Genomic DNA, 25395 nt, shown 5'->3' on the forward strand with positions numbered 1-25395 from the left:
GTGTGTATTCTGTTGTTCTTGGGTGAGTATTCTTTATATAGGATTATTCTCTGTTGGTGGATTGTGTTATTTTACGTTCAGTGTGTATTACTGAATTCCTTATTAGCAGCATACAGTTTGACCGTTTAAAAATCTCTGTGGGACTGGAGAGATAATGTCAGGGGTTAGGGGCTTGCTTTCCTTGGGGCTGACACTGGTTTGCTCCCTGGTACCAAGGGTGGGAGTGACCCCTGAGCACTGCTGCATGTGGCCTCAAAACCAAAAAACTACTGTGAACCTGGACTGTGGCTCCTGTTTCAGATGTGGGAGGCAGTTTCCTCTGGCAGATGATCAATTGCTTTGTTTGTTTATTTTGTTTATTTGGGGGTGGGATTAGGCCATGCCCAGCTCTCCTAGGCTTCTCCCTGGCTTCACCCCCCCCCCATTCCACTCTGGCCTTCTCGGGGTCCTGGGTCCTACACAGTCTCATCACCTCTGTGCTTTCTAGCCCCTGGGTTGGCTTCTCTGCAGTCAAAGTAATTGTCACATAGTGAAAATTTATGTTTAATTTATTTCCCTAGTGGTTTTCATGTCTTTTTTTTTTTGAACATGTTTTAGTATTTCATTATAATTTGTAAAAGGTTTATACTGTTTTGAGTATTTTGATAAAGTCTTGGTGGTTGTAGTTAGCATATAACAGTTTGTTATATGCTGATGTGGGCATTATGTCTTGAAGTCTTTTGCTTTTACCTTTTACTCTTCTCAGTTTTTAGTTACTGTGTCAGATGGTGTCACACATTTTTTTTTGTGTGTGTGTTTGTGTTGTGCCAGGTATTGAACCTAGGATCTCATGCTTGCAAGGCAATACCCTAGTACAATATATCATAATTTTTGTTTTAATCAAGGATAATTTATGAAACTGATCTTGGGGAAAATGCCTATACTTTGGGCTAAGTCTGACAGTATTCAGGGACTACTGGTGCTTGGGCTCACTCCTACTAGTGCCTCTGAATGCAAAACATAGACTCTGGCCCCATATATCTCTATTTCTGTTCTTCCTGTATGGAAGATTTTCTTCAGACAAACTGAGTAGAGCTGCTGTGATGCATTACTAGTTTATCTTTGAGGATGTGTTTTTAAAAATTCCCCTCTTCATTGTATAACTGAAACCCAAGCACAAAAATTTATAAGTCTATAAATGTACCTCATGGTGTTTCACTAATAAAAAAAAAGATTAAATAAAAAAAATTTCACTACTAGTTTTCCCTAAAAGACTGTCTTCTTGAAATTAATGTTTATAATATGTTATGTATCAATAATTACTATATTTTTCTGCTAATTTTCTTTGAAAATGGTATAGAATTGCTTTGTTTTTATCATTAAATTATGAATTAAAAATTTTCCCTAATTGAATAAAAAAAATAAAAATTCCCCTCTATTCCTCGCTTTGGTCTGAATGTTTTTCCCTAAAATTCTTTTGTTGAAATAGTAATGTCCAATGTCTTGGGAGTTGGGGCTTTTGGGAGGTCATGGGTAGGAGGAATCCTTAAGAAAAGAGCAGTGCTGCTTCAGAAGTAGGAGGGTGCAAAGGGAAGTCTGTCGCTGGGGAAAAGCCTTTACCTGATGTTGGATTTCCAGCCTACAGAACTCTGAGAAGTAAATGACTTGTTTATAAGTAGTTATAAAAACTGTTCTTTAACCCACCCCGTGATGTTTTGTGTTGTAGTTCAGATGGATGAAGGCAGGTTGGTAGAGTATTTTTTACTGGATGTTGACTTCTTGGTCAACAAGCAGGGACTACTACTACAGGCACCAGTAGTCCCTGAATCCCTGAATACAGCAGTTCTCTCCCCCCCCCCCCCCCTTCCTTCTCCTGAAAAGTACTTTGCTATTTTAAAAAGAAAATAGGGGGAAAAGCGCCTTTATTTAAGTCTGCAGGAAGTGGAGGCATTTGTGACATTTTGAACTAGCCAGCAGGAGTAAACTCTAAACATGCTCATGGATGCCACCTTCGTGCATAATTTGGCTAACTTCTGAGTTTCAGTGCAATTAAATATTACAGATAGTTAATAGTTTTGATTTGGAGCCACACTCAGCAGCAGTGCTCAGGGATCACTCCTGGTGGGGCTCAGGACTGTAGCTTGCAGATGAACCAGGGTCCGCCGTGTAAGGCAGGCTCCGCACCTGCTGGGCGCTCTCTGGCCCCCATTGATTCTCTTAGCCTTCTGCTGCATGAATTCTCAGACTGGCACATCTGTACACTTTCACCGCTTCCCTGGAGACTAAGTGAAGTGACTTTCCGGAGGTTCTTGTGACTGTCATTGAGGCACCTTGCTCAGGATTACTGTAACTGTGGCGGCAGGGCGAGTGTTGCTCGCCTGTTGCTTCATTACAGATGGACAGAGCCTCTTGATCCACTCGAGATGAGGAATGAAAAGAAAGCACCTTCCTATGGCCAGCATTGCCCCAGCGCAGCGCCATGTGTGGGGTCCTTGCTGAGGTGATGCAAGACTGTTCGGCAGTGTCGGCGAGGCCCTGAGGTGTCCTCGGCGGAGGACCCCAGTTTAGTGCCTGTATCTTTGTTTTCACTGTGTCTTAGAACCAGGCCATTGCAGCTGTGAAGAGCAGACCGACTAGCCAGCAGAGGTGGGTCTGGAACTGGCTCTTGGGTGCCCTGCACCACAGCTAATGCAACCTGCTAAGGGGTCTTTAGACTGTGCCCCGTGCTACTTTTCTTCACTCTGGTGGTTTCAGGTGAGAAATGGTGTCTTTGAACTGTTGTTCATTAATGGTTAGGTGTCATCTCTGTCTCTTTCAAAGCCATTTCTTTTGTTTTAAAAAAAGTTGGCTGGAGTACAGCGGGTGGGGTGGGACGTTTGCCTTGCGTGGCGACTCAGGTTCAATCCCCTGTGCCCTGTGTGGTTCCCCTTGCCTAATCAGGAATGGCCCTCGAGCTCAGAGCCAGAGGTCAGCCAGAAGTTAGCATGGTCAGGCATGGCTAGGTCAGGTCCCAAGCAAAACAAACAAGCAAAACACTTGGTTAGTGCTTTGGTGTGAACTTCTTTGAGATTGGAATGCCTGGTGAATTTGGGTGAGGGCCCATGCTAGTGCCTGTATGGTTCCCATTCTAGCGTCACCACTGGCAGCACCATCTGGATCCCTGTGCCTGTATTTGCCACGCCTGAGAACGTTTCAGCCCTTATTTCTGCAGATGCTGTTCAGCTTTTTCATTTATTTCTTTTGGCATTTCCAGTGCAATGAATGAATATTGGATATTTTTTTGTTTTCCCAAAGTTCCCAGAATTGTTTTCAAGTCATGTGCAGTGGTGCTGGTGGGGGGCAGGCTGTCCCCAGGGTGGGGCACCCTGAAATGCTGGGTCTCCCTGAACGAAGGCATTCTTTCTTTGAAATCCCTAGACTGTTAACTTTTTTCCCCCCCTGTAGTGCATATTGGATGAATTCTGTGTTTCTGTCCTCAGTTTGGTTCTCCTCCCTATCATATTTGTGGTTGTATCAAGCTTCTGTTACTCAGTGACTTTAAAAGGGTGGTTAGTGTGTTTTTAAAGTTCTGTAATGTCCTTTTGTTTCCTTTTTATATCTTCTGTTTCTTTGCTGACCTTCCATTATTTTTGCTTGTTTTAGGAGAATTTATAATTGATTGCTTAAACTGTTTTTTGTTTGTTTTGAGGCCACACCTCGAAGATTTCTTCTGGCTCTGTACTCAGGAATCATTCCTGGTGGTGCTCGTGGGGACCAGATGGGATGCTGGGGATAGAACCCTGGTCGGCCCCATGCAAGGCGAGGAAACGTTTTTGTTAGGGTTGCTTTAAAATCCTTTTCAGATAATTTCAACATCTGATTCATGTCTTTGTTGGCCTTAGTCGCTTCCCTTGCCTCACTCGTGCTGGGATTTTTCTGGAATTATTTCTGTTTCATCTAGTCTGCTCTGAGACTGTGGGTCCTGTGTAAATATTTCTTCTAGCAGGCCGGCACCCTATTTAGATTCAGCGTACAGGGTCTCCACCCAGTTCTGTGGGCTGTGGTTCTGGTTGGCAGTTTAGTTCTCAGGCCTTTGTGGGTGGCTTGCTTTATCTGATTCTGCCAGGACTCCCTGGGTCCGCGGGGCTGCCTGAGGGAGCAGGAGGAATGTCCTGGGGCTGGCTGAGCCTGGGGAGATTTCCTTACTGGTCCTCCCAGCCCTGTCTTCTGTCTCCATATCTCTGTGAGGAGAGTAGGCCTAGCCGGAGCCCCTTGTGCTTGTCTGCTTTTTGCCTACTTGATTCTTTATCTCTAAGTAGCAAACTCAAGTCTCTAGCCAGATGGGAGGGAAGAATTGTTTCCTCTACCTTTTTTAAAAAATGCTTGACTGGGCTTCTGTAGCTCACCTGATATTATTGCAGAGGGTTTCTCATTTCCTTTGGGGAAAAATGTGACTGTCTGGTTTGCCTGCTGTTAAAATGGTGGTCAGGAAATGCTAGTGTGGGTGGCCCTTTGTTCTTGGGTGTGTGGGGACTTTGTTTCTGTTGTCTGAGCTCCCAGATTGGGGGGGAAAGGAGGGAGGGAGAGAGAGAGGGAGAGGGAGGGAGGGAGGGAGGGAGCGGAAAGGGGGGGAGAGAGAAAGGATAGGAGAAGGAAGGAAAGAAAGAAAGAAAGAAAGAAAGAAAGAAAGAAAGAAAACACTCAACACGTCCACCCATGCTCAGGGGTCCTGGTAAAGCTTGGGGGACTGTATGTAGTGCCAGGGACTGAACTCTACCTTCAGTTTGTTTTTATTATGTAGATATTTTAATGTGTTTCTAATACATGGATTGAAAGAGGAGGTAAAATACGATGTCTCAGGCTGGGGAGCTGGCTGGGTACAATGCCTTGCACGATTGAGACCTGAGATTGCTGCCTGGTGTCACTTGGTCCCCCAGCAGTGGCCCCTGAGCACAGTAGGGTACGCGTTTGGTGACCTCCGGCAATGATGGGCTGGGCCTTGGTGTGGAGCTGGCAGCCCTACAATCCTTTGGTCTTGCAGGAGTGGCCCCAGGGTCCCTGGCACCTCTGTCCCCTCCTGCCCCATCCTATGGTATTCTGTAGGTTTTGAATAAGTTGACTCCAAATAAGAAGTCCATTCTCCGTTAGTCTAAACTAGAGTGTTGAAATGAGTTAACTCACTGAATCAGCTTCCATTTTAAAGCCAAAAATATTATTTCACAAACATTTCATGAAATATTCATACTTGGTTGTTGGTCTATAGTTAAGTGTTCTACAGTAATGGAGAACTCATTTGGATTTTTTGCAGTCCCTTCTTGAGGTTTCTCTGAACTGATGGCAAGGCAGATTCAAAATCATTTCTTCTGTGTGTAGACTTACCGTTACATTTTGTCTCGTGTCCAGTGTCACTGTGGGCAGGAGCTGCTGTAGATGAGTACGGAAGAATGATGCACTGTGCTGTTAAGGTGAAACCTGTCAGAAAATTAGTTGACTACTTATGGGCAACGTGGAGGTTTCAAAGTGAGATTATGTATATTGTATGTTAGAAGTAGCAGATATACCTACTTCTTGTTATCTTTGATTTTTACTAATATTTTGACATTACGCCTTTTCCACAGAGAGCTTACACTTTGACTCTCAGAATATTGCTAAGAGTAGCTAAATCTATTCTAACTTTCCTGAAGTGCTATCCGTGTTTGGATAGGCTTATAATTATTGGGAGCAAAGGATTTGGACAAAGCCCTTACCTTAACACATAGGTCCAGAATGGAGACAAAAATATATCTCCCGGTGTAGCAGTTGGAGGGGGTCATCAAAATGTGACATGTGAAGCACTTTATTTTCTCCACCTGTGAGGGGGTTAGTTTTGGGAAACAGCTTCCCTAAGTAGGTGGCTTGGATGTTTTGGTTTGGTTTGGGGCCAAAGTTGGCAGTGCTCCGGGCTTCCTCCTGGCTCCGCACTCAGGATTTACTTCTGGCGGGGCTCCAGGGACTGCATGTGGCGCGGGGGATTGAGCTGGGTCAGCCACTTGCAAGGCAAGCACCTGTCTCTTGGACTGTTGCTCTCGCCCAAAGGTCTGAAGGATAGTTGTGTCTCTGTGTCACTTTATACATCTGAGGAGTTTATAAAAATGCGTACTTGTTTGTTTTCTAATGTAACATGGCAAATTATTTGCCATGTTTGCTGGTCAGGAGACCAGGTCAAGAATCAGTGTAAAATCTTCATTTGGTGGCTTTTAAATTTACTTTGGTTAATCCTCACTACAGTAGTTGTGAGTTTGTAAGATTTTGATGAGAGTAGAAGTGTGAAAGTTGCGGTGGGTTATTTTCTTGGATGATTGGACTCTAATTCCTAGTTGAGAGAGATTTGGTCGTGAAAAGTATTCCTGTAAAATGATTATTTAGATATATCTAATAACTAATTTTCAAAGCAGGAAAACAACAACATGCATCTTTGTTACTTTTTCTAGCTGTATTCATGGAAACATCTTTCCTGGAGCAAGCATTTTTTTTCGTTAATGTAAAAGTACAACTCTACTAATTACTCTATGATCTGGTTAAAAGGTGATAAAGGATTTATTTCGTTTTGACTTTCCTTTTCTTTGGGGGGGGCACACTTGTCAGGGCTCAGGAACTCTGGCTGGTAGCGCAGATGGAGCCAAGGTCGTCTGCGTTTGCGTGCGCGTGTGTGCACTTGCCTTACTCCCCTGAAAGAGGACAAAGGATTGGACGCATGTTTCTTCAGCGTGGTGGTTTTGGGCCGCAACTGGTGCTGCTGTGGGATCACTCCGGCCTGGTGCTTGGGGACCGTGTGGTGCCAGGGATTGAGGCCCCACATGCAGTGTGACTCGAGCCCTCTGAGCATCGCCTGTCCCCTTCGCTTATGTTCAAGAACATCAGCCATTTTTATGGGCAGTGATTATGGATGGAGAAACGGTTAATTTTTTTTAGCGTATATATTTCAGTGACAATTAAAACTGAGGTTTATGAAATTAATCGTGGTGGAGGTAGAGAGCCATGATACGGGGGTCGAGGAGGACGTCTCGCCCCAGCCTTCTGCAGGCACCCGGCATCCCCAGCGGGGTCTGTGGGCACCTCCTCAGACCTCCCACCTGAGGAGAGGAACACAGGTCACTTGGGAGGCAGCCGCCGCACACTCCCCCAGAGATACGTGTTGGTGACTCAGGCCTCTGTTCTTTATCAGTGGATGGTTTTTCCAGAATTACAACCGGAAGTAAAGAATTTTGAGGTATGATGGATATATTGAAATAACAAAAGTTTGGTGCCAGTGATCAGGCGCAGAGCTCCCACTGTGTGCTGCCACTGAGCTAATAACTTGGCCTGGAAGTGTGGGGTTTGCAGTGGATTTGTAAGTAGTCTGTGTCTCTTATTATGCTCTTCAAAATATTTTTAGGGACTGTTTCAGGATTCTGTTACAATATCCCTGGGTCGAAGTGACTGGAGCAGCCCAGCGGAGTCTGCACTCGCAGTGAGGCCCCTGCCGTCGCACGCGCCCCCACACACCCTGAATATGACCCAGAATGCTGGCTTCTTTCCACGGGGGATGGCACTTCCCGAGGCGCCTTGAGTCTTATTTCTCATGATTCTATACTTGGGCCAATTGGGGTGTTGAATGAGAGAGAAAGATTTCTGTGGTAGTTAAGCTTCTGGAGCCTGTGTGTGTGTTTTCTTCTTTTTTTTTAATCTCAACTTCATTTGGTTTTTGGTTCACACTTGATGGTTTTCAGGGCTTACTCCTGGCTCCGTGCTTAAGGATCACTCCTGGTGGGCCTTTAGGGGATCATATGAAATGCTCGGATTGAACCCAACTGCCTGCATGCAAGGCAAACGCCCTTTCTGCTGTACTCTCTCTCTAGCACCTCAGCTTTATTTAATCGTTACAGGAATAATTCCCACCCCCATCCAAATTGCTAAAACAGTCCTTGAGACAAAGAAGATGGGAGGCATCGCTTTCCTCAACTTCAAACTATACTACAAAGTGGTAGAAACTAAAACTGGTACTAGAATAAAGACAGGCTCTCTAACCAGCGGACTAGCATAGAAAACCCAGAGACAGACCTTCAGGTATATGATCAGTTATCTTCGACAAAGAAGCAAAAAATAAGTGGAACAAGAAAAGCTTCTTCATTCAACAAGTGGTGCTGGGAAAACTGGTTTGGCACATGCAAGAAAATGAACTCAGACCTCTTTCCAATGCCGTGCATAAAAGTTAATTCAAAATGGATTAAAGACCTTGATACCAGACCTGTCACTGTCACTGTTCTCCCGTTGATCGTCGATTTGCTCGAGCGGGCCCAGTAACGTCTCCATTGGAGACTTTGTTGTTACTGTGTTTGGCATATCGAATACGTCACGGGGAGCTTGCCAGGCCCTGCCGTGCGGGCGAGATACTCTCGGTAGCTTGCCGGGCTCTCCGAGAGGGTCGGAGGAATCGAACTCGGGTCGGCCATGTTGGCCGCTTTCAAGGCAAATTATATTAAATAGTTTGGGCTGGAGGGCTAGCACAGCGGGTAGGGTGTTTGCCTTGAAAGTGACCAATGTGGCCGAGCCGAGTTCGATTCCTCCGCCCCTCTCGGAGAGCCCGGCAAGCTACCGAGAGTATCTCGCCTGCACGGCAGAGCCTGGCAAGCTCCCCGTGACGTATTCGATATGCCAGACAAGTAACAACAAAGTCTCCAATGGAGACGTTACTGGGCCCGCTCGGGCAAATTGATGATCAACGCTCGAGCAATTTATTACATTCAATATTTCAACACCAATTCCCCCACCATTACATCGTCCCAGCACTAATATTTCCAATTTTCCCACCACCACCACCACCACCACCACCCAAGCCTGCCCCAAAGACAGATCCTATATAATTTATCTTGTTTTGCTGAGTATTCAACTAGAATTGGTCCATAAACATCTCCTTCGAGGGAAGTGTGTGAAGATTGTTGTATCTCACCCCGGAGACATTAAGCTCTTGTATAAGAGAGTGCTAACACGTTGCTATAGGTTGAGCCTTGTGTGCTAATATATATATATCTCGAGATAGGTTGCCCTCTCATTTACTCCCCATCAAATACGGTGGTGCTGCTCCTGGTACATCAGTGGCTTAGAGAATGAGATGCTGCGCAGCTGCAAATGTGACCACGTGCTCCAGAATTCTAAAATTTTAACTAGGATGATAGAGCTGGGTGATACTTTGGGGTCTGGCTGCATCTCTGCAGCTTAGGGCTCCCTTCCGAGGTCTTATTTGTGAGTCTCTCGGTCATGGCTGTTAGTGAGCTTGTAGAGCGTTACTGCCAGGCTCCGGGAAGAACAGGAAGATGGGGGTTGCCCATTACTGATTCTTGAGAGCCTGGAGACTTTGGTCAAAATCCAGCCTATGGGTTTTTCAGCAGATTCATTCTCATGTTTGAGGCTGGTCCCGAGCATATGAAGATTGAAATGCGACTCAACCTGGTGCGGGGTCTGGCGGCTTCTCTGCAGCTTGTGGCTCTCTTCTGAGATTTATTTGTGAGTCTCTGGGTCATGTCTGTTAGTGAGTTTATATGGTGGATGGCACTTGTTAAAAAGAACAAAATCAACCCATGTTGGTGAGGATGATGTGTGGAAAAAGGACCCTCATTCATTACTGATGAGAAAGAATGTTGACTGGTCACGGCCTTTTGGAATAGAATATGGACATTCCTCAAAAATTTAGGAGTTAAGCTTCCATATGGCCCAGCAGTTCCACTCATGAGAATGTACCCGAAGGGCCCCCAGCACAGCGCAGGAAAGGCATCTGCACGCGTGTGTTCACTGCAGCACTGCATAATAGCCACAACATGGAAACAGAACAAATGCCCGTGAACAGATGACTGGATAAAATAACTATCGCACGTATATACTTATACACTGCTGGGGAGAGAAAGTCCTGCAGTTTGCTGCAAATCTGGATGGGTCTGGAGCGTATCATGTTGAATAAAATCAGTCAGAGGAAGAGAAACAGACTCAGAATCATCTCCCATATGTGAGATAGAAAGAAACTTTGTTGGGGAATGCAAAAGCCCTCAAGTCGATAGAGGTGAAGAGCAGGAGATGGTCCTGAATTGGGAGCGTGCTGAAGGAGCCGGGGTGGAGTTAGGGAAGGATCAGCGCCTGCCACAGAGGGAGGGAAACGGGACGCTCTTGACACCTGAAACTCAAAAATATCTTTGTAGTTTTGTAATCGATGGTGCTTCAATGAAAAAAATCAGTAGGTTTCTGTTATGTCATGGCACTGCTTCAGACACTTGAGATATCAGTGAATACACCAAGACATCTCTGCATTGGAGAAGTGTATCTGTTTTGAGAAACAGAAACTTAAGAATTTAAATATTTGAAAACTGTAAATGTGAAACATAAGTATTTTTTTCAACATAGTGCTCAAACTTAGTATTTATGTTTTTGGTGTTTGGGCCATACTTGGTGATGCTCAGGGGTTACTCTGGGATCTCTATGGTCCCCTGGCAGTGCTAAGGGGACTGTCGGGGTGTGAGGGATTGCACCTGCGTAGGCCATGTGCACGGCAAAAGCCCTACTTGCTGTACTATCACCCTAGACCCCAAACTTATAAATATTATGCATAATTTATAGTGGCTTAGAAAAGGATTAAACATGTATCAGATTAGGCCATGATTTTAAAGGATGTGGCAGAAAACTCAAGAACAAGATGGCTGAGCAGAGTACAAAGCAGATAGGAAACCGAGCCGTGAGCAAGGCTAGGTAGGGGCAGGGTGCTTCAGGCCTGGGGAATCAGCGCACAGGCTCCCGAGCATCGAGAGAGCCAGGGAGCAGCAGGCTGACAGACGACAGGTGCTGCGGGTCGCCAGCTGGGCAGCAAGTACACTGAACGTTCTTGGTTTCTGCAGCTTAGTAGTAGACTTGTAAAAAACCTTTAGGAAGTTACTTATCTTCATTTTCTTGTTTGGCGTGAGTTAATCACTTGACTTGCTGTTAATCATCGATTTGCTCGAGTGGGCACCAGTAACGTCTCCATTCTTCCCTGTCGCGTGCTAGTATAGCCCAATGGCATCTGTTCGTTCTAGGAACACGAAGAGCCTCAAACTGAGATTGGTTCAGGGTCTTGACGAAGAAGTTTGACCATCTTGTAGGTGGGCAGCCACTCGGTCTTTTGACATCCCGTAGAATCCAGTCAGTAACAGCTCTAGTCCAGCGGTTGTCTCCAAATCTCATTACGTGTCCAGTCCATCTGATTTTTTTCTTTTTGGGTTACACCTGGCGATGCACAGGGGTTACTCCTGGTTCATGCACTCAGGAATTACTCCTGGCGGTGCTCAGGGGACCATATGTGATGCTGGGAATCGAATCTGGGTCGGCCGTGTGCAAGGCAAACGCCCTACCTGCTGTGCTATGGCTCCAGCCCCTCTTTTTTTTTTTTTTTTTCTTTTTGGCAGCCCGTCTGATTTTTGATGCCTTGGCAAACGAGACAGCGTCCCTGATTCTTGACTGACTGTTGAGGAGGTTGGAACTCCGGATTCTTTCTCTCATTTGAGTGAAACGTGATATTCCAAGCATAGCTCTTTCGATTCCTCTTTGGGAGACCCGAATAGCCTTCTCATCCTGTTTGCATAGGGCCCAGGTCTGTGAGGCGTATGTTAATGCAGGAAGAACAGTGGAATCGAAGAGATGTGCCCTGAGCCGGAGGTTCTTGGTCCTCTTAGCTATTTCTTAGACGCTCTTGAAGGCGTTCCAAGCCCCTCTCTTACTCCTGTGCAACTCAGGTGCAAGGTCATTCGTCATGTTGACTTCTTGACCTACCTAGGTACACATAACTGTTGCATTTGGGGATGGTCGTTCCATTGAGAGCGAATGGAATGTCAGGAACGAGACTGTTTCTCATAAACATTGTCTTCGTGAGATTCAGCTGGAATCCGACCTTTCCACACTCACGGTCAAAGTCAGCCAGCATTTGTGCCACTTGGCTAATGTTTGGTGTTATTAGAATGATGTCATCAGCAAAGCGGAGGTGGTGTAGTTGCCAACCGTCTATCTTCACTCCCATTCCTTCCCATTCCAGTCATCGCATGACGTTCTTGAGGTTGGCACTGAAGAGTTTCGGTGAAATGGTATCACCCTGCCGAACCCCTCTCTTGACATGATCACTTCTTTGTAGAATGGTGAGATCCTGGTAGTGAATCCGTAATAGAGCTCACGGAGGATCCTCATTGGCTAGGGCTTCAGTGACCTCCACTTCCTCCACTTCCTCCACTGCCTCCACTACCTCCACTACCTCCACTACCCAGGCGTGAGTTAATACTGGCAGAATCCTAGAAATACTGCTAGGCAAACTCTTGTATGTCCGTGGAAAAGGAAAGGTGATGGGATAAGTATTCCAGAATTCTTGCGTATGAATTTTAGACTTTGGGGTGCTGGGGGGAACGAGGAGTTCCTTTTGTTCATGCTTCATCGTTTTTCCTTTTCCTTTTAACATTAGGTACATTTGTATGACAGCCTTAATTAGGGTTTCAATAAGAAATGACTCAGTGACTTTGGTGAAAATGTTTGCAACAGAAAATTACACTTTCAAAAAGATTTGTCCAGTCTGTATGTATTAACACATGTGAAGACGTACACAAGTGTCCTGGTTGTGAACTACAGTACCCAATTGACTTCTACAAAAACTTATGTAAAACCTATAATTTCAAGATCGTTTTGCTTCTAGTATGAACTCTGCTGTACCTTTACAGCATTCTTTCTGTAGCAGTGTTAGAAATTCTGGTTTTGAAAACAGGAACAGAATAACAGAGTGGTACAGAAAGTTTTATTTTACCCGTTTTTGTGTGTAGTTCTGTGACTGTAGTTCTGTACGTAAATGTAGTTCTGTGACTCTTTGTTCCTTTTTTCACTATTGCTATAGTACTGGATATTTAAAGATAGTTTGGCATAATTGAGGAGAATGGTTCACAGGTGCTTTGAACTTGGGTTCCAAAAAAGAGCTTAGTACAAGTAAATTATTTCAAAATAGATTTTTTTCACATGCTTAAGGACTAGAAAGCATTGAATTGTCAGAAAGGCTATACTTGTAGTTCCTTGATAAGACTGTATAACTGAAATTAACATGCTCCATTATTTTGGGTTTCCCCTTTGTTTTACAAAGCTTTAAATACTGTGGTTTGCAAAGTCATTCATATTCAGATATCCAGTGTTCTGACGCCAGCCCCACTAGTGTGACCTTCCTCCATCCTAGTCCCCAGGGTCCCACCTGCCCTCAGTCCTGCCCCCTCATCAGGCACAAAATCATTTGTTCTGTGTGCTTGTTACAATGAAATGCCAAAGGAATTACCAAAAATTACGTAAGTAGAAGAAAGTTTGGAAAGTTGTGATGTCTCACAGTGGGGCCACTAAAGCCCTTGTCTGAAGTTTGTTGGTGGTTCCCACGCTTGGTTGGCTTCTCAGCTGCTTTCCCACCTTATGTGGTGTGCTCCTGCTAGGCTGTTAGGGTGGTGGAGTTCAGAAGCGTCTTGTGCAGCTGTGCACTGCAGAAACTTCGGGATCTGTGGAGCCATATGGTGAGTTCAGCGGCTTGGCTTGCATCTTTCTTGAGGTGAGGCTTGAACCTGGAAACCTGGGCTGTCCTTGTGTGGCAGGGCCTCTCTGGTGTGGGTGTGGCTGCTGGGGCTCTGGGTAGTTGCCGGGTGTGGGGGGGTGGAGGAGGGCTGTCCATCTCTATACCAGGAGAGCCCCAGGTTTCCCAGCCTAAAAACCGGTGGACCAGGAGTTGTGCGTTCAGCGTCACTGCAGAGATGAGTTGTGGAGCAGTGCTGTGGGCATGGGCGTGGGTGTGGCTTCTGGGCTGCAGCACAGAGGGACTCGCATCCCCGTGACAAATCCTACATGTCATGGTGTACGATTTTTTTGATGAATTGTTGCATCCAGTGTGCTTATATTTTGTGGAGGATCTTTGCATTTGCGTTCATAAGAGTATTGGCCTATGATTCTCTTTTTTGGTGGTGTCTCTGTCTGCTTTTTGTATCAGGATGATGTCTGCTTCGTGGAAACTATTTTGGCATGTTTCTGTTCTTCAGTTTCCTGGAAGAGCCTGAAAAGGATTGGCCGTAGGTCCTCTCTTTAAAGGTTTGAAAGAATTCGCTAGTGAATCCATCTGGGCCTTGGCTTTTGTTTTTGGGAAACTTCTTGATCACCATTTCAGTTTTCTCTATAGTGATAGGTCTCTTAGGTTCTTGGGGTTTAGCCTTGGAAAGTTATAGGAGTCCGGAAGTTTATCATTTCCTTTTAGATTTTCTCATTTCATGGCATAAAGTTTTTCAAAGTAATCTCTTGAATATCTATGGTGTCTGTTATGATGTCTCCTCTTTCACTTCTGATTTGGTTTTTAAGGTTCTCTCTCTCTCCCTGTTTATTGATCTTTATTTTTGAGATCTGAAAAATGTTTTTGATAGCAGTTCATTATTACCAGTTGAGTCTTCTAGGCTACCGTTGTCACTCAGTAAGCCTGGTGGGGTTCTGTTCCTTTTCAGTCAGAGTTGTTTCTTGGGTTTTTCTTTTTTTTTTGTGGTTCGGTGACTACTGTTAAAGTTTCTTTGTATTTTCATAGTGAGTTACAGGGAAGTGAAGAAATGTACGGCCTCGTGTCTTTGTGAGTGGGGTGAACCCTGACCTAGAGGCAGGATGGTGATGCTTAGCAACCCACTGGCCTCAGTTTCCTGGTTCCCGGGTCATTTCTTATTTTGTGATAATTTAGCACTAATGGGGTTTTACAATTGTACTAGGTGTTACGTGTTGCTAATCTTAATTAAACAAAGTCAACCATGGAAAAGTACTGCTTGTATTTAGTACATTTAGAGAAATTACATTACCTGATTTTAAAGTTATGTCTAATCCTGAGTCTTTTGGGGTTAATTTGTATCTTTTTTTTTTTTTTTGGTAGGGCGGAAGAAGAGAAGTAAGCTGCTTCGAAATTCAGCCACATGATCTGTCGGGATGGATGTTTGTCTGACATATTATATAGAGGTAATCCAGTATTGTATTAAGCAGTCTTTAATTTTTACCTCTTTGGTAGTACTTGGCATTTACCAATGGTCATTTTTCTGTTTTAGTTCCCTTATTTTAGGAAAACCGATGATCCTCTTCTGTTTTGTTTTTTATTGGTGCATGGTGTGTAAAGAAAATTATATATTTAACAGTTCTTGAATATTTACATCTGTTAGTGGTAGTCTTATACAATTATTAATGAACATAAATTTCCTCAAGTTCCTTGTTAACTTTGAGGATTCGGAAATGAACAGGCGAAAATACTAAAAATTTATTGGCTATATTTTGAGATTTCCTTCTATTTGCTAGTGATTGTCATGTTTAGCATTTCTCACTCCTTAATCAAATATCTTATAAGAAGAACATACTTAATCAGTAGAAAATTTTATTCAGCTTCAAAAAGGGCTTTTAAAAATGGCATTTAAATATGCCCATTCTCATTTACTGTTAACATTAGTGTGTGAATGTTTATTCTTTCAGACATTATGTGTTCCTCAAGCCTTTGCATATATGTGTTTATATGTTTGGTACAAATGAACACTAATTTTTTCAGTATTCTGTCTCTTTTATTGTTAATCTTGTTCTTTGTCCTCATTTCATATTTTACTGTAAATTATATTCACTGAGTGAATTTGAGCATTTCTCCCACTATTGGCTTATATAATCAACATTTGAATATGATATTAGGTATTTTGTAAACTGTAGATATTTAGCAATTTTGGTGCTATTGTAAGTGGTAGTTTAGTGAATGTTCTTTCTTTTGTCTTTGCACATATTTAAAAATATATGTGCATAAAAAATTCTAGGGAAGGATTTATATGACAAAATGTTATGTACACTTAATAGTTTTGTGGATGAATTTTTTAAAGGATTACTCCATGTCAGTTGTCTGGGAAAATGGTAATCTCTTTATTTCTTTGACACAACTAACTAGTGTCAGGTTTATTGTTAGTTTTTTGTTTAGTACTCAGAATTTTGTTACAATGAATTTGTGTATTTCCCTCGTTGTTGGCCTTATATGTCACTGTAATACGTTGAACACATTCCTGTCATTGTTAGGCCAGTTATTATCACTCACTTTTAGTTTACTTTTGTGTTCTAGCTTTGCCTTGTAGAATTTTAAATTCTTAAATTGGTGGCCTTTTTCTTACTTTGCTGGGGGTGAGGTAGGGCTTCGTGCCAGTCTTAAAGCTCTTCACCAGGGCCTGGGAGGCAGCGCAGCATGCTGGAGTGCATGCTTGGCATGTGGCAGCTTTAGGTTCGATTCCTGGCCCTGCATGGCTCCTGCATGGCTTTGCTATGTGTGTCCCCTGAGCACTGAGCCAGAGAAGTCTCCTCAGCTACCCAGCACTGTGGGTCACGACTCTCAACCCCATCCCTCTACAACAAAATGGAATTTTCAGTAGTGATGGGACTTCCTATCAGAACATTGCTGGATGACATGTAAAAGTTTATTTTAGTGACATAAAATTGTTGTATTTTCATATTTGATAGTTTCGGATCCTGTGAAACTGTTGTACTTAAAAGCATTATAAGGGTAACTATTTTCGTAGCTTAAATTATTAAAAGTTTGATGTATATTGAATGTATTTGATCTGAGCACTGTATTTAGAGATCGGTATTGGTCTCGTTAGACAGTTGTCCCATTCCTATGATGCATTTCTTTTCTGGCCCGTGTTCAGTACGGCCCATACTCAAAATGCGGCTTCTCACACACTGAATTCCCGTGATGACGTGTGTCTGAATTCAGTTTTGTTCATCTACCTATCTCTATAAAAGGATTTAGCAAAGGAATTGCCTGTAAACTTAACATACATAAGTTTCTATTTTGGTATCCTGAGGGTTCTCCAAGTGCTCAGTGCCTGCAGATTCCTTATGGAAGTTCATTGAACAGGCTGCTAGTGGCTCAGTGTGAAGATCTGATGCAGCTTGGGCCAGGCCTGCGATGCAGGAGACCACCTGGGTGACCCGAGCGGTGCTTGGGGGCTTCCATGGTGATACACAGGGCACCACTGATGCCAGGGATCAAATTGGACTCGGCTGCAAGCAAGGCAAGGACCATAATCCCTGTAGCAGCTCTGGTCTCTACATAAAGTTTTATACAAATGATTGATATTAGTATATTAACTATAACAGTTATAAAGTTAAAATTCTTGGGAGTGATTTACTTGAAGAAAAAATTGAAACTGCTCAGAATTAAGGTAGAAGATGTGATGTGAGTTAGTTCGGATTTTTAATTTCTCTTTGGGGGCTATCCCAGGGCTTACACCTGTCTCTGTTCAGGGGTTACTTCTGGTGGTACAGGGGATGGAACCAGAGTCGGCTGCTTGCAAGGCCAGTGCCTTAATGCCAGTGTGGTCTCTCTAGCCCCTGGTCAGATTTTTGAAAAGATATGCAATCTGTCATTTTGCTATAGAAGTATAATTGATTGAGGTTTATTTATCTAATCTTGTGTGGCATGGTTTAACTCCTGTTTTATGGATTCATGAGGGGGAAATTTTTGCAAGATTGAAAAAATAAAAATAGTTTCATTTCTTCTGCTGTAAATATACTAGTTCTGTTTAGTTGCTTGCTTTATCTAATATGATCTGATCTGTTCTCACCTGTTGTCGTTTCACTAGTGAGAGCCCTTATATAGCATTGAATAGAAAACAGACATTGGGATCTTAGCAGGAAAGCAGTCAGTAGTATTGCTTGTTAACATTGGTAGGTTTTTGTAGATGGTCTCCCTGTGTGTGTGTGTGTGTATGTATGTGTGTGTTCCCCCCCTTTTTTTTACATATACACATACATTTAAAAATTTTTTAAATTGACTTACCGTGAGAGCATTACAAAATTGTTCATGATTGTGACTTTTTTGTATATGGTGCCAGGGAATTGAACCCAGATTTCGTGAATATAATTTCTGTACTGTACCACTAGATACATCATGGCCTGTTGTTTTTATGGTGAACTATTGTAAAAATATTTAGGAGACATATATGTGGATAGATTTTATATTTTTGACTTGTATCAAATTATATCCGAATTTATCAATTTAATTACAAAATGTGGCTTCTGTCTTTGTTTTGTGAAAGTTTGTGAAGGTATGGTAGTTATTTAAATATTTAATTGAGAGCCCAGAGTGTTGGTATAGAGGTGGGGCGCTTGCCTCGATGTAGCACTTCAGTTCCTGGCAGCCCATACAGTCTTCAGAGCTCTCTGGGAGAAATCCTTGAGTGCAGAGTTGAATGTAAGCCCTGAGTACCACCAGGTGTGGCCCACAAACCAAAAGAGATCTGTGTATTTCATTAATAAAGCCATTTTCTTTTTTTAATAGGAAGATTTAAAATACTAATTCAGTTATTTTGTTATATTAGATCTATTTTCTCTAGGCTCAGTTTTGATAATTGATGTCTTTCTAGGAATTTTTCTATTTTATAAAAGTGGTCTCATTTGATGGTATGAATTTGCTTTTAATTTTTACGGTGTCGGTTCTGATTTTGATAATTTGTATATTTTTCTCTGTCTTTTGACATTCTACCTAAAAAAGGCTCATTGATTGTATCAAATCTCTCTAGATGAATCAAGTTTTTCCTCTTATTTTCTCCTTTGTTTTTTATTAATTTCTGATCTTTATTGTTTCTTTTCTTTTCTACTTGCTTTGTGGTCCAGTTTTTATATTTCTAGTTTATAAGGCTGCGTTACTGATTGGAAACTCTTCTTTAAGTGCACACTTAATTTCTTTCCCAAGGCTGTCCCCGTGCCCTTGGTTTGTGTGCTGAGCACTTACAGCCCTGGCCACGGAGCGACCCCGCCGGGTCCTCCCGCCAGTGGCAGCCAGTGGTGGCAGCCCCCGAGAGTGGCCGTGGGGCTGCGTAGAGGGGTTGCTAGAGTGTCTGGGGGCAGTGAGGGGGAGACTGATGCTCTAGTGGTGACTCTAAAATACTCGGAATCTTCTGAGCCATCGTACAGTGAATCATGGTGTCTTAGTAAAAGTTGAAAAAAAAATCTTTCTTATAGGAACTAATTTAACTCATAAATTTTGTTGCTAATCCATTCAGTTATGAATTTCTTGTTAGTTTCTTATTTCACCTGTGCGGTTCAATAATACTTGAATCGGGGTTTTCTAGAAACACGGGGTTTGTCTTAACAGCACTTGAGGATTCTCCAGGGTCCAGTATGGCTGATAATTGATTTAATTCTGTTACGGTAGGGAATGTCTAGAATAGTTGAGTTCATTTCATAAGACTTGTTTCAGGTCTTTTTTCCTTGTTGGTTATTTTGGTTGATTGGTGTTGGGTTTTGAGCACACTGATGGTGCCTCCAGGCATTCCCAGCTTCCTTGTGTGGGAGTTAGGACTGGAACCCGGGCTCAGGGCACCTGCACGAGGTCTTCAGGCGAAGTGTTGGCTTCCGCCTCTAAGCTATCTCCTTGGCCCTTGGAGTTAGATTTATTTTCCTTTCCGTGAGTTTTTCTTGTTCGGTGGCTTTTGCTGTCAAAAAATAGTATTGTTACTCTGTTATGCTTTCTCTTCTTTTTTTCTTTGTTCGTTTTTGTTTGTTCTGTTTTGCTTTTGGGCTGGATGCAGGGGACTAGCCCTGGATCGGCTGCGCGTAAGGCAAGTGCCAAGGCAAGTGCCTTCCCCATGATACTCTCTCTGGCCCCGAATTCTCTTTGTCCTTTCATGCCTATCATGCTTTCCATTCTTTGGTGGTTGTTACTGTGAAATCTACATTTGGTAGTACTGGTCAGGGGTATTTGATGCCACTGCTTAAATGTGGCCTTCCACGTAGGAAGTTTACCTTTTCACACCACAGCCCTGCCCTGGACCATCTATTATACCATTATTTCTAAAAGATAATTTTGCTGTCTTCTTGATTTTTTTTTTCCCTTTCAGCATATTGAATATATATTTTACCTTTGGCATTTAAAAATGTATTTATTATCTTCTAACCTTTGTGTTTCTGTTTAAAACTTAACTGTTAATTAGGTTAATGATTCTCAGTGCATGCAGAGTAAATATTTTCTTTTTTGCTTGTGATATTTTTCTCTTTGCTTTTGCTTTTCAGTTTTATGCCGATGTTCTTCGTATTTATCACACTTCAGATTCATTGAACTTGTAAGATTTGTAGATTTGACTTATTTTAAAAAATAAAATTTGGGGAGTTTTGATTTTGTTAAACTTTTTTCCCTGCACCTTCCCTGCACTCTCTGGGACCCCAAGAATGTTGGTAAGTTGACCTCCACTGCACAGACCATTTTCTTCGACCTTTCATTGCTCTCTGTTCTTCAGATTGGCTCATTTCCGCTCATCTCTTCAAGCTCATTGATTTCCTTCTGCTATCTTCAATCTGCTGTTCCGTCCCTATAGACAGGTTTTTAAGTAACTATACTCTGCAAATTCAGAATTTAAATGTGTTCTTGGCATAATTTTCGCAGCTTTATTAAGAATATTATTTGTGGACTTTCCATAATTAAAAGTTAAAATATGACTTCGCATGTAATATTTTGAAATTTGTTTACTTAAATTTTTATCTGAGTTCTCTGATGTGGTTTGTAGTGACTGTAGTTTGTCATCAATATGGACCTTGTTTTCACTTTTTGGGACACATCTTATGACGTACCGTTGAAACGGAAAGCTTGGCATCTTGGATCACATACTGGAGCAGCTCTAGATTGGGACTCTTCTCTTGTCCAGATTACTTACTATTACTATCATTGTTACTGTCATGTCACTGTTGTTTGTGCATGATGAAATAATTCAAATTGTCTTTTTGCTTTTCCCCTTTTTTATTGAATCATTGTGAGATAGACCCTTACCAAGCTGTTCATGGGCTGGTGCTATAGCACAGCGGGGAGGGCGTTTGCCTTGCACACGGCCGACCCGGGTTCGATTCCCAGCATCCCATAGGGTCCCCTGAGCACCACCAGGAGTAATTCCTGAGTGCATGAGCCAGGAGTAACCCCTGTGCGTCGCCGGGTGTGACCCAAAAAGCAAAATAAAAAGCTTTTCATGATTAGGTTTCAGTCATACAACGTTCCTACACCCTTCCTTCCACCAGTGTACATTTCCCACCACCAATATCTCCAGGTCCCCCCCCTGCCTGCCTGCCTGCCTGCCTGACTCTGTGGTAGGCACCTCTTTGTCTGTCTCTGTCTCTCTCTCTCTGTACCCTTCTCTCCCTGTTCCCTCTCTCCTCTTTGTCCTCTCCTTTCCCCCACCCCCACCCCTTTTTGGCATTGTGGTTTGCATTATAGATACTGAAAAGTTGTCATGTATAGCACTTTACATGCTGAAGTCAGTTTTTGGGGAGAAAGTTTTATGGGGAATAAGGGGTATCTGTGAATATTAGAAAATTTGCAATTGTAAGATTTCTAAGGATTGATGAGCTTCATCAGAAGGGCGAGAGAGATAGTACAGCGGGTATGATAGTACTTGTCTTTTGCAAGAAAGATCTGGATTGGGTCCCTTGGACTCCATATAAACCCCAGTGGAATGGTTCACGAATGCAAAGCCAGGAGTAAGCCCTCAGCACGGCAAGGTGTGGCCCCAAACTCCTCCCCCTCCCCCTCCCCCAGGATACAATATTGAAATGGATTTAAAAAATGAATTAGTATTATATATTTTGTTGTTCAGAAGGAGGATTACTACGGAATTATTCTAGGTGAGAAAAACCTCTTCCTTTGAACTATAAAAGTTGTTGTATAGTAATAGGATTGTAGGGTGTTTCCTATCCCATCAGCTTCTGTAGACTCCCAGTGAGGAGTGTATACAAGCTGTTCTAAGGGATAGGAATCCAACACTCTCTCGGGGGGTTACGAGTCCTCCTCGGAGGTGCTCAGGGACCCAGCCCGCAGGACCCTGACTCTGCGCTCAGGGACTATTTGTGGAATGGGGCTTTTACCCAGCTGTCTCCCCAGCTGGGGGAAATTCTGTGAACTCTTAGTTCTTTTCTTTTTTCTTTTTAAAACTCAGCTCCAAAATATTGTCAGGAAATTCTCTTTATGTGTATGATTTGTATTCCTCATTTTTATGTTTGGGGTATAGAACCCTTTTCCTATAATTATTTCTGTCTTTCAACTTTTCCTGTCAAAGATAACATTGGTGGGACCAGAGAGATAACCCAAAACAAACAAACAAAAACCCCCACAAAAAACCCACCAGACCTGTTGTCTGTTTCTGTATCTAGGTACTAAGTGTGATGTCATGGCTGTGATCTTGCCATTTTGTATATGACTGGTTTTATTTGTTATTTGTAAGGCCTGGTATTATGTTTATTTCTTTATACCTCAAAGGATTTGCAATGATATCAAATGTTTTCAAACATTTGTTTTCTCTTTTCTGACCTTGTAAGTCTCTTTTTTATCCTTTTGAATTATCTAAATGTTTTATTCCTGAAGCTGTAGACTTCCAGATCTAATTATTCTTTTGTAAGGTCAGAGTTATTTCACGGTTACTCCTTGGCACAGTTGTATTTTTCCGATTTCAGATTTAAAAACAAGTAATTGCATTGGTCATCCAGGCATAGCATATTATTCACACGTGTTCATAACGTTATACCAGTTTGACTATCTTATGTTTATTCATCTTATTTTACCTCAAGTAATATATTTTGTTTGTTATATTTCTTTTTTTTATAGGAATTGGACGGTGTAAGTGATTAAGGTGGTACTGAGGGTCTGAAGCCTATGAAAGGCAGAAACTCAACCATGATTACTTTTTCAACTCTAGAGCATTTCCTTTCCCTTCCTTGAAGTCTTCGTTTGACCTTAGTCTGAGGTAACCTTCGTAATTTTTTCATTAAAATTATAAGTAAATGTTTTTACATATAAAGCCCTTCTTTGACACATCATGTTGAATTTAACTTTTTAAACATGCTTTAATATTTATATGAAATAACTTGGTATGAATTTTTTAAGAGGCAGTATTAAGAGAAAATCGATACGCAACAAATGGACTTTATGTAGGTTTTTTTAAGCATCGCTGTATCACTGTCATCCTGTTTTTCGTCGATTTACTCAAGCGGGTGCCAGTAACGTCTCTATTCGTCCCAGCCCTGAGATTTTAGCAGCCTCTCCTTACTCATCTTTCCCAACGATTGGAGGCTCTGTCAGGGTCAGGGGAATGAGACCTGTTAATAGTTACTGTTTCTGGCGTATCAAATACGCCACAGGGAGCTTGCCATGCTTGTTTAGCATAATATACAAAAAAAGGTGTAGCTTTTATAATTGCAAGTGAAATTTAAGTGGGAAATTGTTTTCTTCATTAATCTTTTAGCATTGCGTTTTTCACCCTTCTGAAATCAACATATATTCCCAGATTCAATTTACTGGCATTTCCAAGGAAATTATATTTTTTTACTTGATAAAATTTAGACATTTAATCAGTTTTCATGGTATTTGGCTGTGATTTCTTTGGAAGCACCACGCTCCCCAAGCAGTGCTCAGAAGCCCTGGAGCCCACTGCAGGCATCTTGGATGCCTCCAAGGTCACCATGACAGTGCTGGAGGACCATGGGTGCGTGTAATCAAACCACAGGGTATGGCCTGCAGCTTTTTGAGATACCTCCCTGACTCCAACTTTTTTTTAAAAATTTCTTAAATTTTGCTTTTTGGGTCATACCTGGCGATGCTCAGGGATTACTCCTGGCTTTGCACACAGGAATCACTCCTGGCAGTGCTCAGGGGACCATATGGGATGCTGGGAATCGAACCTGGGTCAGCCACATGCAAGGCAGACGCCCTGTTCGCTGTGCCCCCCTGATTCCAGGCCCCCTGACTCCTGATTTTTAAGTTTCATTTATTTTAGTTAAAATTTTTTGGAATGTTTTAGCACTTATGAAAGAACTTAATACATAGAATCTTCCAGTACCAGAAGATTCTTAATACATAGAATCTCCTCTGCACCCCACCCCATTCATGTCGCGTCTCCTGCTCAAGCTCAGTGTCCCTCCTGCCCTCCCTTTCTTGCTTCCTCCCTCTTTTAATTGTGTGGTCTCCCCCTGCTGTGCTCCTGGCTTCCTGCTGCCCAGCTCTTAGAACTCACCCCATGTGGGCTGGTGAGGTCCAGTCTAGCCTCCCCTGCCAGGACCTGCTGCACTCTCTAGCCCCTCCCGCTGGATTCTTTAGATCTTGTATGTGAGGGAGGTTATTCTGTGTCTTCCCCTCTTCTTTTGACTCGGAGAGACTCTTCAGATCCATCCAGGGAGCAGCGAATTGTATGACTTTACTCTTTTTCATTACTGTATAACTGCTATCCCATTATTCATCAGTTTACTCGAGCAGGCGCCAGTGACGTCTCCGTTTGTCCCAGCCCTGAGATTTTAGCAGCCTTTCCTTACTCGTCCTTCTCGACGGTGCCACATTGAAGGCTGTTTCAGGGTCAGGGGAATGAGACACATCTTTGTTTCTGTATTTGGCATATTGAACATGCCACGGGAGCTTGCCAGGCTCTGCCATGTGGGCAGGATACTTTCAGTAGCTTGCTGGGTTCTCCGAGAAAGAGAACTAGACTATAAGAGGTTGCGCGGCCGCTTCTGGGAGCTTCGTTTTATAATCTCTGGATCTTGGCCCTTGATGAGGTTACGTGGCGCCAGGGGCATTGGTGGGTGTAACTGCCTAGCTACTGGAAAATGGGGGATCTGGGGGGAAGAGGCCCAGTCCTGATCCGAGCAGGTTTGGAGATCTCAGCCCTAGGACCCACACACCTGGATTCTTCTGCAGTTCCTTCATGTGTGAGGTTCGTCTGAGCGTTGGAGAGTGGCCCTGAGCATGGCTGTGGCTGGGTACTGGAGGTCTGCGGCTGCCAGGGCTCTGCTTGGGGAAGGGAGGGAAACTCCGCCTCCCCCCAAGGGGCCCCAGTGAAGACAGCCTGGCGCGCGGGCAGGAGACTCTGCCACTCTTTTTCAAAGCCAAGTAATATTACACCGTGTATATATCCCAGTTTCTTTATCCAGTTCTTGGACACTTGGGTTGTTTTTATATTTTGGCTGTTGTGATAGTATTGCAATCTTGAAGAGCAAATGTGTTTTATGAGTACAGTTTTGGGCCGTTAGTTGCAAAAAGTGGAATTGCTGCGTCATATGGAAATTCAATTGTTAGTATTTTGAGAGTCCCGTGTTGTCTTCCAAAAAGGTTGACCCAGTTGATATTTCTACTAGCAGTGAATGAGGATTCTGTTCTCCCTACATCCATGCCAACATTGGTTGTTTTTTTCTTTCTGATGTGGGACATTTAAAAATGTAACAGAAGCATACCAGTTACTGCACAGTTATACTCACTGTATGTTTGCTTAAATTATTATAAGGGGTGATCACACTGGTAACTACTTTGTCACTGTCCTCCCGTTGTTCGATTTGCTCGAGTGAGCCCAGTCATGTCTCCATTGTGACACTTGTTACTGTGTTTGGCAT

The 25395-nt window shown here is 43.0% G+C and overlaps 1 protein-coding gene across 4 annotated transcripts in view; it reads left to right on the forward strand.

Annotated features, from left to right (window-relative positions):
* ZNF148 (zinc finger protein 148) overlaps positions 1–25395 on the forward strand; it is a 139303-nt gene that overhangs the window by 22973 nt on the left and 90935 nt on the right. For 2 of the 4 annotated variants that reach the window (XM_056127126.1, XM_056127127.1), the window contains exons 2-4: positions 14897–14979; positions 20053–20214; positions 22625–22763. The gene's annotated coding sequence lies outside the window, so the exon portion shown is untranslated. The remainder of the gene's footprint in view (positions 1–14896; positions 14980–20052; positions 20215–22624; positions 22764–25395) is intronic. The other 2 variants (XM_056127128.1, XM_056127129.1) reach the window with 2 other exon arrangements.

Source organism: Sorex fumeus, unplaced genomic scaffold (genome assembly GCF_029834395.1).
Source record: "Sorex fumeus unplaced genomic scaffold, SorFum_2.1 ptg000063l, whole genome shotgun sequence".
NCBI classification, from domain to species: domain Eukaryota; kingdom Metazoa; phylum Chordata; class Mammalia; order Eulipotyphla; family Soricidae; genus Sorex; species Sorex fumeus.